Below are 7,188 nucleotides of genomic sequence, written 5' to 3'. Positions count from 1 at the left end.
CCGCGGGGTTTAATCATTGTATTTCACTCATTAATTTTTATTCAATCACAATAATTCTCTTTTTTTTTTTTTTTTTAAGTTATTGTTAGATTGACATTAAGTGAAATTCTCATATTTCAAACTCTCTCAAATTCTTCTTGTCCTTTTTGACGAGTTCTTATCTTTGACTACCAATTCCATTTGAATTTTCTGTAAACCTTCAAATGTGATATTCAGATTTTTATTCCTTGTTCCCAGTTTTGATCCAATCCTCTTTCTTAGGATTTGTGCTAAAATTCTCAATCTCACTTTTACCCGCCTGTTTTGAGCCATTCATCGTAGGGACCAAAATTGTGAACTATTTTAATTTATCCCATTAAGATTGGATGCTTCAAAATCCTTAATTTGGATACCTGAGTTAGACATATGATACTTGTAGTAGTTGAGGTTGACTATATCTACCGTAATCAGGGAGAAAATAATGAAATTTCCGATATTAACTTTAATGAAATTTAAATTATACAAAAATAATTTTAGTAATAGCCAATTAGAAAATTATATTTTATTAGTTGATTGAATATATTTATAATATTATTTTTTAAATACATACATATAGATAATTAAGCATCTCAAAATTTTAAGTTTTATCTTTTTAAAATTTATTTTTAATAAATACATATGATAAGGGGACATTTAAAAATTTTATATTTTATTTAAATATTTGATTCTATTTTAATTATAATTTAAAGTACTTTATTTGAAAAGAAATAAAAAAAAGTATAATCTTTTATTTATATTATTTTTTTCTTTATATTGGTATGCTTTGATTGGATTTTTTTTCGTAAAAATAAATTTTGAAATAGAATATACATAGTATTTTATTTAGAAAAGAGATAAAAAAAGAAAAAGGTATATAATTTTTATTAATATGTTTTATGTTTGTATGATTTGGTCGGGTATTTTTTTAAAAAAAATAAATTTTCAAATAGAATACTTATAATTAAACCTTTCAAAACTTTTAAATTTTTACTTTTCAAAATTTATTTTAATATAAAATGAACTTATTTGTGTGTGATTGATGAACAATTTTAAAATAATTTTTTTATTAATAATATTTTTTTATTTTTTTATTTTTTTTCGTTACTAATTAATTTGTAACTATTATCATTTTAATTTAGTACAAGATTTATATCTCCCTTGCAATAAATAGATGGCATCTTGATGATTAAGCATTTGTAATTTCCTTAATATTTTTTTCTTATATGCTAAATCTATTTGACTCGAAAGAAAATAGTGTTATGTTTTGAGTCACATTTTGAGGTTTCAAGAATTTATGTGTATGTGCATATTTTTTTTTTCTCTAATACACTGAGTAAATAATATTGCTATTGTAGCGAAAGTGATTACCATTATCAATTTAGTTTGAGACCACTTCATTATATAAAAATAGAATTAAGTACATAAGAAGTAGCATTACAAGTAGTTTGTACGACAAAGTGTAATACAAATTAATCACAAGCTTGTATTTATTTTAATGTAAACAAAAACTTATATTTTAATATTATATAGATAAAAAAATTAAAAGGTACAAAAAATGAGTATACAATAAGCATAGTCAACGTGCAAGGCACGTCATAAAAAAAACTAGTTGGAACTAAAAGAGCCAAGGAAGAGGTTAGGCTTCCCAATTAAAATTTAGTATAGTCTCTACCAATTAGTTCTTATCCTAGTATTTGATGGGTAATTAACTATTTAGTCTCTAAGTTTTAGTCAAAATACTTCACGTTCCTCCTGTTTGGTGTAACTAAAATTTAGTCATGTTCGTGGGCTGGAAGAACAATACGGATTATACAGTACGAAACAACTCTCTCCTTTCAATAACATTCACCAATTTGATAACAATTTTTATGGTGTAGAGAGACACTTGAGACCCCTTACCCTTATATCTTTTATAAGACAACGGAAAACTAATTAAATCAAACCTAATTGCCATTATAAGTTTAGATGCTATATAGCATACGTGTCTAGCCTGGTTTTAAGAGTCACTAGTTGTATGCTTGTGCTATACACAGTTAATATATTTATCAATAATATTAGAGAAATTGTCTGATGATATTTTCAATATATAATTTAGTTGAGAAAAATTTGTAATCTAAATTATTTTTAATTTCATATTTGTCAACTTTATTGAAAATTATTAAAAAGTCATTTTTTATGATACCAATTACTACTAAAATAATAATAATAATACGAAAAAATAATATGTATTTTTTAAAATATAAAATAAATTAAGTAATTAAACATAATTTTCAACATAGGCTTTTTCTCTGTTATTCCACAGTATGTCTTAAGTCAATCTTTTTTTAATAAATTTTTTTCTTTTAAATAAAAAATGAAAAGATTAATCAATACAAGAGAAAATATTAATTTCAATTAATTTGATTACTGGACTATTGGTTATACTTAATTATCATTATTTAATTTTCAAATGATATTCAAGATTAAATTAGGTAAGTATCGAATTTAAATCACCTTAAAAACAAAGGTGACAAAAACAATGTCAAGTTAAAAGTCAAAAACTACATATAAAGTTAAATTGTTTATAGTTTTTGTATTATTTTATTATATTTAACGCTTTTATTAATTAGAAAATAACTACTTAAAAATCTTCTATTATAACTTTAGTAGTAGATCATCAATGTTTGAATTAATTATTTGATTTATTCTTTTTTCTTTAAGTCAAACTTATATAAATGAATTTTGTTTAATTGTAATTGATGAATATAGTAGTTTGTTATTTTTTTTATGAAAAATTTAGTAAGACTACTGAAAATTTCGATTGATTCTTGACTTGATCCATTTTGTTCTGTCTCATAGATCCGAATGCCCGTCTCATCCCATCCCAAAAATAGGACAGGACGGGAAAAGACTACATATCTATTGGGACTGAATTGCAACTCCATTTTTTACATCCTGATATTTTAAGATGGGACTGGAAATTATGTAATTTCCGTCCCAACCCGACCTATGCACACCCCTAGTAATTAACTATTTAGTCTCTAAGTTTTAGTCAAAATTACTTCACATTCCTCATGTTTGGCATAACTAAAATTTAGTCATGTTCGTGGGCTAGAAGAAGAATATGGATTATACAGTACAAAACAACCCTCTCCTTTCAATAACATTCACTAATTTGATAATAATTTTTATGATGTAGAAAGACACTTGAGACCCCTTATCTTGACATCTTTTATAAGACAACAGAAAACTAACAAAATCACACCTAATTGTCATTATAAGTTTAGATGTTAATTACTAAAATTAAGGTGCTATATATAGCATACGAGTCTAGCTTGTTTTTAAGAGTTACTAGCTCTATGCCTGTGCTATGCATAATTAATATCTTTATAATAATATTAGAGATATTGTCTAATGATATTTTTAAAATATATAATTTAGTTGAGAAAAATTTATAATCTAAATTATTTTTAATTTCATATTTGTCAACTTTGTTGAAAATTGTTTAAGAGGTTGAAGAATTTAAGAGGTTGAAGAATAACCATTTCAAATTCAAAATATTAGACTAATTATAAAAAAAATTAATTTTATATAAAAGCTATATAAAATTAAAAGAAAAGAACATATATATTCAAAGAATCATTGATTTAATAAATTTTTTAGACAATACTAAAAATACTAAAATAAATAAAATAAAATGGATAATAGAAGTTCAATCAGAGACGTAGAAATATTATCCTTAATAATAATTTCATATAAATTGATTTCTCTTAGAGTTTAACAAACTTTTCTTAACTTGATAGAGTAATAGAAATTAGTAGAGGAAAAAAAAATATCAAGGTCAAAAAGAAATTGTGTAAGAATTTTTGAAATTAAAAGAAATAAAAAAGTTGATCTTACCAAACCTCAAAAGCTCTCTCTATTTATAGGCTAGTAATATGCTATTAAAGTGCAATTTAATACGTTACCATTAAAACTAATAAATACAATTATATAGTTGCAATTTTAAAATAAATAAATGTTGCAACATATGAACATTCATTGATAATAAAACTATTAGCCTTCTCTGTCGACTCTTTTAAATATAAAATTTTCCTTCATAATAATAATCAATAATTATGAATGATAATTATGATAAATAATATCAATATTATAATAATATTAATATGATAATCAACATCAAAATTTTGATAATTTTTTATTTAAAAAAGTTATAATATTATGATAATTATAAGTATTTACCGACATATATTAATATGAAAATTGAACAACAATTAATATCAATATTATGATAATTGTAATTGAGAAATATAGGTTACAATACTATGATAATTATAATTATTTACTAATATATATTAATTATGATAATTGAATAGTAATTATCAATATTTATAATATTATAATTATAATTAAATTCTATGTGGCACTATCAAGATTTAAAATTCTCATATAGCATCACCAAAATTTAAGAATCTTATATGGCACTATAAGAGATGTGCAAGAAAAATTATGCTTGCTTTATATATGTATAACGATGTGGTCTAATTCTCTCTGTGGATTCTTTAATTTAAAGCAACTATTGGCACGGGCCCAAAAAGTCCAAGCCCGTTAAGTACATATATTAGATATTTTAGAATATGCTAGACAATTTTCATTATTGTGCTTAGCTTGAAACTCATGTTTAGTCGGTGCAAGTAAGGTAAGATTTGCCTATAAATAGGCTCCTTGTATTCTTTGTAATGCATAATCAAATCTATACAAACTAATTCGGGTCGCTTTTACATTAGGCATAATCAAATCTATATAAACTAATTCGGATTGCTTTGATATTCGGATCGCTTTTACACTCTAAGTTGTATTCTTTTAAACAACAGAAAGAAGTTGAAATTGTTATTTTTATTTTTTAAGGAAGAAGTTGAAATTGTTAGGATTAAAATAGTTTTGCAATTTTTATTAAATTAAATGCACGTAATATATAAGCTTTAATTATTTCTAAGTTGAGATGTTTAAATGAAATTGGACGCAATCTACTCTGAAAATTTAATAGAGAAGCAAATAAAGTCTAGTCCAAATTGAATCGTGAAAGTTTGGGCCTAATCCATTATCCAAATGGCAAAATGATTAATTGAGTGAAGTACGCAGGGGTAATTTAGTAAGAGCGTTCTAACTCCACACTCATTTGGAAAAATGTAAACTTCCTGTGGAAGTTGAGAGGTGAAAATCTCCCACGTCTCCCACCATTTTATCGCACGGTTATAGGAAGCAAAAGGTGAAGAAAAAGCTCAAACATAGGTTTTTTTTTTTTTTTTTTTTAAGTGTCTTTATTTTCTTTTTTAGAAATAATGAAATATTTGGTTTAATGAATTAGAGACGTGGAATTCATTTTAAATAAATTTTACTTAAAAATTCATTTAAAAATGAATTCATGTATTTCGTATAGTATAATTTATGATAGAAAATTCAATTGAATTCCATATAGTTCATTTTTTTTGTGTAACTTTATTATTGAAATTCATTTATCATTATATTTTTTTAAAAAATAGAATTATTGTTATTATTATTAGCAATTTTAGTGGAGTCAATACCCAATTGCCAGTGTTAATTAAGTGGTGGTCCGGTTGGTCTTCTCACTTATATGATGAGTGAAAAGTCTCGAATTTGAGTTCTTTCGACTACAGTTACTTTCTTGTAAAGGAAAGGCTACCCTATTATAAATAGCCACTAACTATAAAGTAGATAGGAAAAAAGCGAATATTTAGTGATGTAATAATACATTAATATAAAAATAAAAACATGCACCATAATCTTTATTGTTTATTTTATATTTTAACAACAACTCGTTATTAACATATAACAGTTATCCAACATCAATAATAAACTATTAGTTATGAATAATTAAACCACATCAACATCTGCAAGAACCAACGTAATAAGATGAGTAAAATACCATAATAATCATTATAGATGCACGACAAATTTCAAGTTAGTTGGGTTTTCAATTATAGAGCATTATCATGCATATATATATATATTGATTATAATGACAAAGATCAAACTATTGAAATATATGGTTTGGTTTGTAGTTGCTACCACAATCATTTGTCCGGGTTTGGTTCGACGTGTTTTCCTGTTTCTTTCAAAATCATATAGAAAGAACATTTTCAATGGTTTCACATGAGGCGATGTTTTTTTTTTTTTTTTTTTAATTATTATCAGGCTTATTAGAAAGCAATATTATTTCTTTCCATAAGAAAATGAAAAAGGCTTTTTATTTTTTTTAAATATATTTAAATATATTTTTATATTCGGATAAGAGTGATATTTAAATAAAGTCTTTTTAATCATCACGTTGTTATATTTTATATTCTTAATCATATAGGTAAAGTATACTTAGACATGCAATCTATTTCCGTTGATTCAATCATCCGATTAATTAAACAATAATGAAGAGGGAAACTTGTTTTTGATAATATTCAATAAAAAAAAACAAGAAACTAATTAATTTTCCAAAGGTTTTGAGATATTTATCTTTTTTTTTTTTTTTTAGTTATAACCCTCAAAAATTCAAGTAGTGCACCTGTCCTCCCTCTTTTGTGTTTTATTTAAATATATATTTAGAAAGAAACATTAATTTTACATTCTTATTCAGTTATCGTACAAGGGTTGTATTTGTTTTTAACAAGAAATAATATCTATATTTATTTTAAATAAATCTTCTTAACTTTTATCTAGATTTTAAAAATGAAATAATGAATGTTTAAGAAATAATTGTTCCATATATAATCCTATATATAACTTTTTGTAGATTTGAATATATAATAATTATTAACTCAAAACAATTATTTCCAAAACATTGTAATTGAGTATTACTATTACTGTATTGTAATGGATTTCCTTTAATAATTTAATACTTCCTCCGTCTGAAAATATAAATCATTTTTTGTAATTATTTTATCTTAAAGTATAAGTCATTGTATATTTAGAATTCAAGCTAATCGGAGTCTTAAAAATTCAGTTTAAATCCGACTTGTTTAGTTTATAAATGGCTTGAGCTCAAACTAATATACACACTGAAATTTATGATTATATGTTAAGTTAACCCACGAACTCGTTACAAAACTCAAGATTGATACATTTATTTTGATAAATAAACTTAAATTCGACTGGTTAAATTTATCAAATCGATTAAAA

This window comes from Jatropha curcas, chromosome 4 (genome assembly GCF_041381405.1).
Source record: "Jatropha curcas cultivar XTBG-Jc1 chromosome 4, XTBG_Jcur_1.0, whole genome shotgun sequence".
Lineage (NCBI taxonomy): Eukaryota > Viridiplantae > Streptophyta > Magnoliopsida > Malpighiales > Euphorbiaceae > Jatropha > Jatropha curcas.
The sequence above is the reverse complement of the archived record's forward strand: the minus strand, read 5'-3'. Positions refer to the sequence as shown.